The sequence below is a fragment of the Pleurodeles waltl genome, chromosome 2_2, assembly GCF_031143425.1.
Source record: "Pleurodeles waltl isolate 20211129_DDA chromosome 2_2, aPleWal1.hap1.20221129, whole genome shotgun sequence".
Lineage (NCBI taxonomy): Eukaryota > Metazoa > Chordata > Amphibia > Caudata > Salamandridae > Pleurodeles > Pleurodeles waltl.
This window is the reverse complement of record NC_090439.1, coordinates 748,844,302-748,858,208: the sequence shown is the minus strand read 5'-3', so window position 1 is coordinate 748,858,208 and position 13,907 is coordinate 748,844,302.

The window sequence follows — 13,907 nt, the reverse complement described above, 5'->3', positions numbered from 1 at the left end:
TGCCCCTGCACAGTGTAGTGCAGATTACCTCAGGGAAAGAGTTGGGCCTTGGAATGTGGCCATGTGAGCCTTTTGTACTTTGGACTGGCCATTGGCCCTTTCTGCACAGTGACTCATGTGTATCTTGTCACATGGACAATATGGTGGTGGTTTTCATTCAATTACACTTTCAGTTCTGGAATGCTGTAGTCCTTGCATTATTATGAGGTGGGTCCTGTGACACTGGTTTTCCTCTGCAGCTGGTTGTATGTATGGTGTGTGTGTGGGTGTGTGTGTGTCTGGTGTGTGTTATGCGTGTGTGTGTGTCACTTTCATTTTCCTCCCTCCCTCTCTCCCTTGTGTGCTAGGCGGCTGTACTCACTGTTGTCATCTTCGTTGGCGTTCCAGGTGGAGCATGGCGTAGAAGAGCATTGAGAAGACTTGAAGTTCCGGTTCCATGGTGGCCTTGATCTTCTCTGTATCTCTAAGGGTGAGTCTTTTGTCTTCTGTGTTCTGTTTCCACCAGGCTTTTGATGGCGTTGGTACCATTCTGGAAATCGTGACGGTGTGCTATGTCATAATATGGTGGGCGGTACCTTGTCTACCGCCTGGCTGTTGATGGCTACCGCTGTGGTCAGTGGTGTTTACATCCTGGCGGTTGGTATGGTACATTGGCTGTCTATGGGAGTTATCTCCGCCATGGTCATAATTTGGCAGTAATTACTGCCAGCCTGTTGGCGGTATTACCGCCACTTTATCACTCACCGTCAATGTCATAATGACCACCTAAGTGCCTGATTTAGAGTTTGACAGACTAGTTACTCTGTCACAAATATGACAGACATGCCATCTGCTGTATTACGATCTCCAAAGGCTATTACAGGATTGTAATATGGTGGACAGGATATCTGTCACGTTTGTGACGGAGTAACCCTCTCTGCCAAACTCTAAATCAGGCCCCAAGTATTATTGTGTTGCTTAGCAATTTGCGATCAGCAAGAAACATCAATGTTACCACTGTTGACTTTGGGTAGAGGAGATGCCTTGAGGCTGCTACTGCCTAAGACAAGAAATACTGGATAAGCTGGCCCGCAGGCTGCAGCTGCTGATTTTGAGCACCTCTCGGCAGCAGTCTGCCAAAGTTGTGTGTTGCTGCACTGGTTTGCCATGCTAACTTCATTCAGTGGTCCAGTTTTAATGCGAGTTCCTTGCCACTGCCCCTAAACAAGTGAAGCTGGGGCCTCAAGGTTGGGTACACGAATGGCACCCACTGCGCTGCAAGATCTGCAATGTCAACTAGAAGGTAAAAGCAGGGCCTACCCTGCACCCAAAGGAGAGACTAGAACATGCAGATCTTAGTTGGTGGAGTGAGATCCTTCCCTTTCCCGGGTGGTGGAGTGGGATCCTTCCCTTTCCTGGGTGGTGGAGTGGGATCCGTCCCTTACCTGGGTGGTGGAGTGGGATCTTTCCCTCTCTTGGCTCCACGACTAGGAGTTGCCTCCACTGTCCCCGTGGACTGTTTGGCTGAGGTGCTCGGCTGGGTCATTGGGACCCTGCTCCTATGGGCAGGACGGGGGTGGTGGAGGGGGAGGAAATCTCAGACTGTTGCCCAAATTAACTCAAAGAGTAGAAGACTTTAAACTGAATTGCGCAATTGATCCGCATCTGTGCCTGAATAATGTTTACTTGATGGTAAAGCACCCAGTATTCTGGGTACTGCAGTCATGAGATATCTCTGACAGGTAGACAAAATACTGACAAGGAGATGTAGCGCCCTCCTGAGAATCACAACTTAGGGTGTAACCATGTAATTGCATTTTGATGGAATTGTGTAGTATTTGGTTGTCTTGTGAGATTAAAGTACAACTTTTTAATCTAAAAGGTAAGCACTGGGTTGAATAACACGTTATTGTGTCTATTGGCTGATGACAGAGTTATGACCTCTTGTACCCCACACAGCCTGGTTGAGAAGCCTTGGGCTGCTCGCCCTCACCAAGTGCAAAGGGTTGTACTTGGCTAATTTACCGAGCCGTCATAGGATGCCAGTGGCAAACGACCTCAACCCAGCCCGGAAGCCTCTGGACCTGTGACCCCCACCGAACAGAGTCTCACAATGTGAAACACTTGTGCTAATATCAGGTGCTCTCACTTCATCTTTCCTTGAACTTCCCAGCCTTGGAGAGCCAGAGTTCTGATTAAAAGCCATTGAAGAAGGGGCAATGCACTCAGTACTTAATTTGTGTTTTGTTGTTTCCAGTGCGGGACACCGGCTCTTATTTTTGAGGGTTGGAACTGAATTTTTCTGCCTCAAGCATTTATTGCAAGCAAAATACACATTTGGGAAAGACGGAGGAAAAGAACAACGAAAAGCATCACAATGGGAGAAAGCAGAAAGCAGCATGGGCTGAAGGGGCAGGGAGTGGCTGTAATGGATTTAGGAGGCCCAGGATGATTTCAGTATTCCGCTGCCTCATTATTCTGTGTTCACACATTTAATTGCAGCAGCCTCGTGTTTAAGAGGAGGGCTTTGAGGCACGTTTTTATTTACAAATTAAGCACTGAATGCAGTCATGGGCAGTGGTGGCTGGGAACATGTTAAAGAGGTGTTGCAGAAGCAAACACCAAGAACTGCACTGAGCGATAGAAATGACTCTTTTCAGGAGTTTTGTACTCCATTAAAATTAAAAAAATATAAAGAGCTATATCTAATCATAATCTAGCAAACATCAAAGCACTGACTACACCCACTGTTCTTTCCGGTGCCTGTGGTTGCTCTGCTGCCTCTGCTTAAAGGAGTGGGACCTTGTGAAACATTCTTCTACTCAGTCATGATAACGTCCAGGCTCGGCTTTCAGCAGTCTTTTGAAAACACCATCCTGCCTCCAAAAAATGTTGTAGTGCAATTAAGTTGATAGAGAATGAAAAAAAATATAATAGTTGTTTCTCTGCTATCTGTATAAGCTCTTTCAAGCCTTTAATCTTATTTCTATATACCCTCCTTTTAAAGGAGGCTGCTCTCATCAATCTGCCTCGCAAAAAGGCCTTATAGGCATCCCAACTACCTCTGGTGCAGCTGAGCCTTCATTTAGCCTAAAATACTCTTCCGTGTCCTTCTTCACCTCTCCCACAATAGCTTCGTCTAAGAGGAGAGTCCTATCTAACGTCCACCTAAACTGCCTTACACTCCTGCCAAACTTGAAGCACAACCTCAATGCTGAGTGGTTCGACAAATGAACTCCCACATGCAGAACCTCTTCAACGCACTCCTTTGCTGTCCCGTCCACTAATACATAGTCAATCCTGGATTGATGTTTATACTTCTTTTTATTAAAAGTATAACCCCGCCTGGCTCCCATCCTCTCTCTCCAGATATCATGCAATCCAAAATGGGACATCACATTAATTACCTGAGATCTCATTTTCTCATTCATTTTCACTCTGCTCGACTTAGACCGATCAAGGTCATAGTCCAATACAATATAAAAATCTTCTGCCCAAATTATTGGATCTGTATATTGGAGCAGGTGGGAATATATTTCTCACAAAGGCCGGACATCATCCCTATTTGGCCCATAATAGCCCAATAACGTGAGGGGCTGATTAAAAGCCAGCAACCTCGCTATTATACATCTCCCGGCTCTGTCCGCTATTCCCCCCGGAAAGAGATCTCGGGATGGTTCTTAATTAATAGGGCCACTCCCTTGCTACCTCCCGCCTGGGAGGAGCATAGAATATGCTGAATCCAACCAAGCGGCTTAAACAACTTACTGCACTCATCCCCGGACAGATGTGTCTCTTGTAAAACTATCACTGTAGCTTGGGAGTCCCTGCAATATTGCAATAACCTCTGTTGTCTGGCCCTTACTCTCAAACCATTTATGTTCCAAGAAAGAAGCCTTAATTCTTCATCCTTCATCCCCAATATCCTCTCCTCGCACACACTCTCAGCCTTGCCCTAGAATATAGTAACCATTTCCTAACTGGATCAGGACAATTTTGTTTTCCCACATGCCCCCCCACCTGTGCCCTTCTCCAACCTCCCTCAAGCCCCAATCTCCCCCTAACCCCACCACCCTTTCCCTGAGAGAACCCACCCTTTCTCCTCACACGGCATTTTGCCGTAGGAAGGCGTCGCCGGCCTGGGGATAACCAAAAAAGAAAATCGAACAACTAAATGCATACCTGCGCTCCTATCTCAAAGGCTGGTAGTCCTTATCCAATGACTTAATCAGACCATCTACTTCTCGAATATCTTTAAATACATACATTTTGTTGTTTGCCATTACCTTCAGGGCTGCAGGGAATTTAAACTGGGCCAGGGCCCCCAATCGTTTCAGAACATACATTTTCTTCCATAGCTCCCATTGCCAATTTAAAGTCGTAGTAGATAAATCTGAACTGATCTCAAAATCAATAACTTCTGCAGATACAGTCTTATTCTTCAGGGCCATAGATAAAATCCATTCTTTGATAGCATAAGTGTGGAGGCATACCAAAATCTTTCTAGATTTATCCCTATTAGTTGTTTTCCTAAAGGGGTCTCTATGTACACGCTGAATATCCTTTAATAAGACTTCCTCCTCTTCTTCAATCTGGGTACCCTGCTTAATCAAGCGGACTACCAAGCCCTTCAGGTCCCCTTTTTCCAATTCCTCTGGGACTTTCAACAGTCTCAAATTGTTTCTCCTCATTCTGTTCTCCATTTTTTCCAACTTCACTTGCAGACTTTCTTTCCCCTGTTTCACCCGATGAATCGCCTCCCTGTTTTCTTCAGTTGCTCTCCTCAAATCGGGAACCTTGCATTCAAAAGCAGGCGTCCACTCAGCTAAATCGTCCAATTTTTGCCTGAGAGTTTCACACAAACCTCTAATCTCTTTTTGATTAGTATTTGAAGTCTCAAAACCTCCTCTCACTTCCCCTGCTAAGTCCTGTATCATCCCTGCAATAGAATTGCCGAGAGGTTCATCTCTTGGGGACCGGGTGGGAGCTACCTCATCGTGGTGCTGAACCACCTCCTCACCTTGCTTCTCTATCGTCTCCCATCTTGCCACCTCATGGGACCTTCAACAGAGAGTCTAAGACCGGTGGAAGAAAAAGAACAATTAGCCAAAGCACTCCAAGAACACCGCAATAAACTCATACCTGAGCTAGACAGAAGAGTCAAAGAGAGGTGTGAGGTCAACAAGAGGACCCTCTTTGAATACAGGGAAAATTGCGGAAAAATACTAGCGTGGCAAACAAAAGCTAAGCAGATGAGGAATAGAATAGTGGAGATGCAGGGGGGAACGGAGGATCTTCCTGTACAGGGAACAATGAAATAGAGCAGGCGTTTTGTGAGTACTTTCGGGATCTGTATGTGGAAAAGTTAAAGGCGCCTCCAGGGCGGGTTCAAGCCTGGTTGCAGGGTGTAGATCTCCTGCCCCTGGGTGATGAGGATGAGGATAGAGGGAATTTGAATGAAGGAATTAGGCGGGATGAAGTGGAAGGAGTGATTGCCTCTGGGAAATCTGGGAAGGCGCTAGGCCCAGATGGATTACCTCTGGAAGTGTATAAGGTTTTAGGTGATAGTATAACTGAGGTTTTGGTAGGATTGTGTGATGGTATTTTTAAGGAGGGGGCACAGTTTCCTCCTTCTTGGAGGGAGGCAACTATTACTTTAATTGCTAAGCCAGGGAAAGACCCCCACAAGGTGTGAACCATACAGGCCTATCTTCCTGTTGAATAGTGACTATAAAATCTTCGCAAAAGTCCTGGAAAATAGATTGGGTAAGCTTGTCTGTAAATTGATCCATGCAGATCAGAAGGGGTTTATGAAGGGTAGGTACATGCACGAGCTAACACATGCTTTGATAGGCACAATAGACTTAGCAAGTACATGTAGGCTTCCTTTAGCAGTTGTGATGATCAACGCCGCCAAGGCATTTGATAAGGTCAACTGGTCCTTCTTGGTTAAGCTTTGTGAACATTTTAATTTGGGGAGCAGATTCATAAGGACACTACGGATTATATACCCTGACCCGATGGCAAGGGTTTTAGTTAACGGCTCCCTAACTAGTCCTGTTAGGATTGAGAGAGGAACAAGACAGGGGTGTCCGCTATCCCCTTCGTAATTTTGAGCCCCTGGCTAATTTCATCAGACGCAACTCTTTGATACTCCCCTTTCAGTATGGAAGCTGGTATAAGAAAGTAGCTTTATATGCAGACGACTTGTTAGTTTATACAAGCAATTTAAGTCAATCTCTACCCGTATTAGAAGAATCGGTTATAGAATTTGGGGAAATAGCAGGTTATTTGGTTAACAAAGATAAAACAGAGGTCATGGTCTGGAACATGCCCGAGATCACCGCTCTGGGGAACATCAGGATAAGTAGAGAGGTGAAGTATTAGGGCATTTTGATTACAGAAGACCTGGGGTGACTGCGGAAAGAAACTTTGAGAGGCTTATGAGTGAAAGTATGTAAGCAAATGAAGAAGTGGGTCAATCTGCCGCTTACAATCTTAGGTAGGGTCAACCTGGTTAAGATGATGCTCCTGCCAAGGGTGTTGTTTATTTTTAATGCACCACCGTTGAGATTTAATAAGGAGTGGATACAGAAATTTCAAGGTAAAATCTGCAGTTTTATTTTGGGCAACAAAAGTGCTCATATAGCATGGAGAAAGTTGAGGCGGAGGAAAGAGAAAGGGGTTTTACCACTGCCAGATGTACAGTTGTATGCATGGGTAACTTTTATAAAGAATATGATGAAGGCTTGCAGTGGGGCTGCCTCCTCTGATCTTGGGCCACTTTTCAAGGTAATGATGAAGATGGCAAAAGTTCCAGAGGAGGGCTTTTTGTACAAATGTTGAGACCCTAAATTCTTCAAGAAAGTGAGGCTTAGAGTATTAGCCGACTCAGCACAGATTTGGTATGAAATAAGGAGAGGTACTAACCTTCCATATTATAGTAAATGGGCACCCATTTGGATATCCTGGCTGTTCCGTTACGGGAGTCTGGGTTTTCGCATTGGGGGCAATTATGTACAGAAGAAGGCTTGACTCCTTATAGTGAACTTTTAAGGGGTACAGTAGGGAAGTTATCTACATTTAAATACTGACAAATGAGGAGTTGGGTGATAAAAGTTAAAGGAGGAGTGGGCAGCACAAATCCAGTGGAGGAGTTATTACAGGAGGAGGAAGTTGGTAAAAAATAACTCTCAAGGTGGTATTGGACCATCCTGGAAACGCTGGATTGCGATTTTATACTGCCTGAAGATACGTGGAAAGATCATCTCCCAGGAGTGCAGATTTCAGAATTATGGTAAGTATCTTTAGCTTTGTTGTATTCAACAGTCAAGCCAGCTTGTTTAAGATGGAACCATTTATTTACAATCTACAGGGTTTTTTGGACCCCGGAGAAGCTGTCAAGATTGGAGTTGGGCAATAAGACATGCTGCCACAAGTGTGGGGCCGAGTCGGTAGGGGACCTGCATATGTTTGTTAACTGTCCCTGTCTTCAACGTTTTTGGTCTGAGGTGGGTGAAGGGATTAACCAGATTTTACTAACGGACTGCAAGGTAAGCCCTTCCTTGATTATTTTTGGTTGTTCTCAAGGAGATAACAGGGTAAAAAAGACGGTGCTAAGCTACTGTTTTATATGATTTTGTTGACCAGAAGGGAGATATGCAGGAAGTGGATTAACCCGTTGCCCCAAACCCTGGAAGACTGGAAAGGCTTGTTACTCTATAATTTAGTATATGACACTAAAGTAGGGGGTACCAGTAAGGGTTTGGGATTTTGGGAGCCATTAATTAACTGGTTTGCGAAGTAATAACCCGTAGCTGGTCCTATAATTATACCCTCAAAAGTCCAAGAAGTGGTTCACCCACTATTTTCGGAGGGTTACCCAGCCCGAAGACGGACTTCGCCCAGGTCAAGACACTCCTGAGATAATACAGATAAGGTGTTTGGAGGTTGTCGTGACCAGGGTATTAAGGGAATGAGGATAAAATAAATTTAAAAAGAGCGCATATTATTTTAAGTAAAACAGCGGAAAGAGGCCCAATTTGCTGCACAGGTCATCACAGTAAATGTTTTCATAATAGAAGCGCACAAATGCCCATAAGAAATGTGTGACATTTGTGTAATGATTTTGTTTTTTTTACTCAGGATGCATACCTAATCAGTGGGAGCAGCACCAGAAGGGCCTGTAGATGGTCAGGTGTGTACTCTGAGCTGCACTACAAACAAGCATTTGCAATGCAATAGGTCTTGCATTTGCTTGAGATAGAACTATTGGCGTTGTAAATGCATAACCCCTGCACCTCCAGACGCCGCTACACGGCCGACCAACTCAACGCCCTCAACCCCGGCCGCATCACAGCATGCTCCCAGCCCTCACCAAGGAACTCCCACGGACCCTTTGCATGCCGCACCTGCAGATTCACCTGCGACAGAACAACGAAACCAACAAAGACCGAAACTAACCACCTCCACTGCATACTCCTCAACACCCGCTCCGCACGCAAGCACGCCATCGAGCTCTGGGACCTGCTTGACTCCACTGCCCCAGACGTAGACTTCCTTACCGAAATCTGGTGGAACGACTCCTCTGCGCCCGACATCGCAATAGCCATCCCGGACGGCTGCAAGATCATCCGTAGGGACCACAAAAATGGGATCGGAGGAGGCATAGCCATCGCCCACAAATCCTCCCTCAAGGTCGACACCCACACTGACGACTCCCTCAAGACCGCTGAACACCTACACTTCCGCATCCACACCGACCCCAACACCACTCTCAGAGGAACGCTCATCTACAGACCCCTCGGACCACGAGCACCATTCAGCGAATCCCTCGCTGACCTCACCAGCACCCACGCACGCACTCACCTCAACGGATTACATCCTCCTCGGGGACCTAAATTTCCACCTGGAGAACAACACCAACTCCACTACCCTGATCGACAACCTCACCAACCACGGCCTCAGACAACTCGTCAACACACCAACCCACATCGCTGGCCACACGCTTGATCCCATCTTCTCCTCAAGCGCCCACGTCACCTTCAACCATACCACCGTACTCCACTGGACTGACCACCACTGCATCCATTTCACCTACAAGAAACCTACTGAGCACCACCGCACCCAACAACCACCCCGCTGATGCTGGAGCAAAGTTACGGAAGTCCAGCTTACCAACGCCCTCGCCCAGAACCCACCCCCGACTCCACCGACCCAGACACCGCCGCCAACAACCTCACCCTGTGGATCAACGACTGCGCCAACACCCTCGCGCCACTCAAAAAACCCACCGACAACCAAGCCAGAAGAAAAGCCGCCTGGTTCACCGACGAGCTCCTAAATTCCAAACGCGACTGTCGGAAGCTAAAAAAGGAATGGCTCCTCAAACGCACACCTGACAGCCTCACAGCCCACAAGGACGCCACCCGCAATCACCACCAACTCATCAGACAAGCCAAACATTCCCACTTCAAGGACCGCCTGGACAACAACACACACAACAGCAAAGAGCTCTTCAGCATCGTGAAAGAACTCTCCAACCCCAGCGCCAACATCAATAACATCCCTCCATCCCAAGAACTCTGCAACGCACTGTCCACCTTCTTCCACCGGAAAATCACTGACATTCACAACCGCTTTGATGCCACTCCCACGCCAGACCCCACCCTCGAACACTCCACCTGTGCAAACCACCTGACCTCCTGGACCAACGTGAACGACACAGAGACACGCAAGATCATGAACTCCATCCACTCAGGATCGCCGTCAGACCCCTGCCCTCACCACGTATACAACAAAGCCGACTCCACCATTGCTCCCCAACTACGGTAGGTCATCAACATCTCCTTCGAAACAGCAACATTCCCTGAAAAATGGAAACACGCCGAAATCCGCGCCCTCCTCAAGAAGCCCAAAGCAGACCCCAACGACCTCAAGAACCTCCGACCCATCTCCCTGCTCCCTTTCCCAGCAAAGGTGATTGAAAAAATCATCAACAAACAACTAACCAGCCACCTCGAAGACAACAGCATCCTAGACCCCTCCCAGTCCGGCTTCAGACGAAACCACAGCACCAAAACCACCCTCCTTGCCGCCACAGACGACATCAGACGCCAAATGGACAATGGCGAAACATCAGCCCTCATACTCCTGGACCTATCTGCCGCCTTCGACACAGTCTGCCACCGCACCCTGAAATCACGCCTCCACGAAACCAGAATTCAAGGTAAAGCCCTCAACTGGATTGTCTCATTCCTCTCCGGCAGAACCCAGAGAGTCCGCCTCCCCCCCTTTCGCTCCGAAGCCACCGACATCATTTGCGGCGTCCCCCAAGGCTCATCCCTCAGCCCAACGCTGTTCAACATCTACATGGCCCCCCTCGCTCAAGTGGCCCGACAACACAACCTCAACATCATCACCTACGCTGACGACACCCAGCTCATCCTCTCACTCACCAAAGACCCCCACACCGCCAAAACCAACCTCCAAGAGCGAATGAAATCCATCACCGATTGGATGAGAAACAACCGTCTGAAACTGAACTCAGACAAGACGGAGGTCCTCATCCTCGGACACACCCCCTCCGCCTGGCACGACTCCTGGTGCCCCACCGCACTAGGAACCCCGCCGACCACGCTCGCAACCTGGGCTTCATCCTCGACTCCTCCCTCACCTTGTCTAAACAGGTCAACGCAGTTTCCTCCTCCTGCTACAACACACTCCACATGCTCCGCAGAATCTACAAGTGGATCCCGACAGAAACAAGAAGAACAGCGACACAGGCCCTCGTCAGCAGCAGGCTGGACTACGGATACAGGCATCCCAGCAAAAGACCTACTATGCCTCCAACGTATCCAAAACGCCTCTGCCCGGCTGATCCTCAACGTACCCCGCCACATCTCCCACCACCTGAGAAACCTTCACTGGCTCCCCGTGCACAAAAGGATCACTTTCAAGCTTCTTACCCACGCTCACAAAGCGTTCCACGACACCGGACCAGCCTACCTAAACAACATACTCAACTTCTACACCCCCACCCGTCAGCTCCGCTCCACTAACCTTGCCCTCGTCCCCCGCATCCGAAGAAAGACCTCAGCGGCAGATCCTTCTCATACCTCCTCGTCTAAACCTGGAACACCCTCCCCACCAACCTGCGACAGACTCAAGACCTACTCACCTTCAGAAGACTCCTCAAGACCTGGCTCTTTGACCAGTAACACCAGCTCTCTTAGCCCCCCCCCCCCCCCCCAGCGCCTTGAAACCCTCACAGGTACGTAGCGCGCTTTATAAATTCAATGATTGATTGATTGATTGATAACTTGACTTTTCTTGCCACATAAATTGGATAATTTGGTCCTCTCTGCCTCATAAATCCAGTGGCCTGCAGAAAAAATGAAAATATTGCCATTAATTATTATATTTTTATATTATTATTTTGTGAATGGTACACGAAAACAACAAGTACATGGATTGCTTTTATTAGGCTAAACATCCACCATGAAATTCAGCAGAAACCATCATGCAACATCACATTTTTGTGTGTTTTTTCAGTGACACACAAAGACAACAAGTACATGGATTGCTGTTATCAAGCTAAACATCCACCATGAAATTTACAGGCCGTGGACACAGGTAGTGCACTTTGCAAGGGACTTATAAGTAAATTAAATATGCCAACTGGGTATTGGCAAATGTTACCATGTTTTAGAGAAAGCAAAAGCTCTTTAGCACTGGTTAGTAGTGATAACGTATGCAGAATCCTTACACCAGCAAAAGCCAAGACAGCAGAAACAGGAGGTCTGAAGCTAAAGGTTAGGGGGAAACTACGCCAAGGATGCCAGGTCTAACAGTTGTCAAACTTCTTAGCTCTGAAAAGTATTTTCTGGATATATGTGACTCCTATAGTTGAATGCTGATTTGCTAGTTTTTATAGAATAAAATACTCTGTGCCTCTGCACCCATTTCTCAATAGTAAAGGGCTTCTTGCTCATGGTTCAGGCTATCAAGAACCATTGGCCACACATAGGGGGTCATTCTGACTCCCGCCGGCGGCGGTAACCGCACGCCCGGCGGGAGCCACCGAATGACCGCACCGCGGTCAAATGACCGCGGCGGTCATTCTGAGTTTCCCGCTGGGCTGGCGGGCGACCGGCAGAAGGCCGCCCGCCCAGCGGGAAACCCCCTTCCACAAGGATGCCGGCTCCGAATGGAGCCGGCGAAGTGGAAGGGGTGCAACGGGTGCAGTTGCACCCGTCGCGATTTTCAGTGTCTGCCACGCAGAGACTGAAAATCTATGTGGGGCCCTGTTAGGGGGCCCCTGCAGTGCCCATGCCAATTGCATGGGCACTGCAGGGGCCCCCAGGGGCCCCATGACACCCGTTCCCGCCAGCCAGGTTCTGGCGGTGAAAACCGCCAGAACCAGGCTGGCAGGAAGGGGGTTGGAATCCCCATGGCGGCGCTGCTTGCAGCGCCGCCGTGGAGGATTCCCTGGGGCAGCGGGAAACCGGCGGGACACCGCCGGTTTCCCGTTTCTGACCGCGGCTGTACCGCCGCGGTCAGAATGCCCATGGAAGCACCGCCAGCCTGTTGGCGGTGCTTCCGCGGTCGTTGGCCCTGGCGGTCCATGACCGCCAGGGTCAGAATGACCCCCATAGTTCTTATTCCTTGACAATATACAGCTCTTTGCCCAATTCATTTGCTTGGTGTCTCAGCATCAAGTTTTCACAAAGCACGAAGATTAAGGCCCTCATTACAACCCTGGCAGTAAATCCTGCTTTCCGCCGTGCTGAAGACCGCCAACATACCGTTGCGGCGGCGGAATTCCGCTACAGGTATTATGACCCACATCTCGGAATCCGCCACAATACAGACACCCACACAAGTCCTCCACACCAAAGGTCAGTAATAAACTGGCGATACCAAAACCTACACCGTCACGCCAACAGAACTACGCCCACACTATCACGACCCACGAATCAACGCAGCGGTCTTTCAACCGCGCTAATCCATTGGCGTTACACAACACCGCTCTCAAAATACACACACATTTACAAAACACAACCACATTGGACAATTCAAAATACACACACCTGATACACACACCACACCCACATACCCACAACACTATAAAACACACACCCACATTACCCTCAAACCCTTACAACGAACAAATTTGGAAGAAGCCCAGAGAGAGAGATTAGCAAACACAACACCAGCATCCACAGACAGACAACACCATCACCCATACAACATCCACGCACCTCAAACAACACACACCAACAAATCCCCCCACACATCACAACAGACAGCACTTCACACATCACCCACACCATATCACGGCACCTCAAAGACACCCCAGAGTAGGCGCTCAGGGTCATGGTGGAGGAAATCATCTGGGTAGAGCCACAGCTTTTCGGATCACAGGTGCAGCACACCTCCATTGCAAGGAAGATGGAGCTATGGCAGAGAATCGTCGACAGGGTCAACGCAGTGGGACAGTGTCCAAGGACACAGGATGACATCAGGAAGAGGTGGAACGACCTACGGGGGAAGGTGCGTTCTGTGGTATCAAGACACCAGATTGCTGTACAGAGGACTGGCGGTGTACCCCATCCTCCTCCCCCACAACTAACAACATGGGAGGAGCAAGTCTTGGCAATACTGCATCCTGAGGGCCTCGCTGGAGTAAAAGGAGGACTGGACTCTGGTAAGTCATATCTTTATTACCATATTCCCCACCACCCCACCAGCATGCTATCACATACCCCCGCCCTTACCCTCACTCCCATCACTCCATCATCTCACATATGTCCCACTATCAAAACCCACACATCTCAATACCAAGGCCCTGCATGCAACACCTATGCAAGGGCCACCGTCACCAAAGCATGTCCAGTACAGATACCCACACAGACCCCAAACCAACT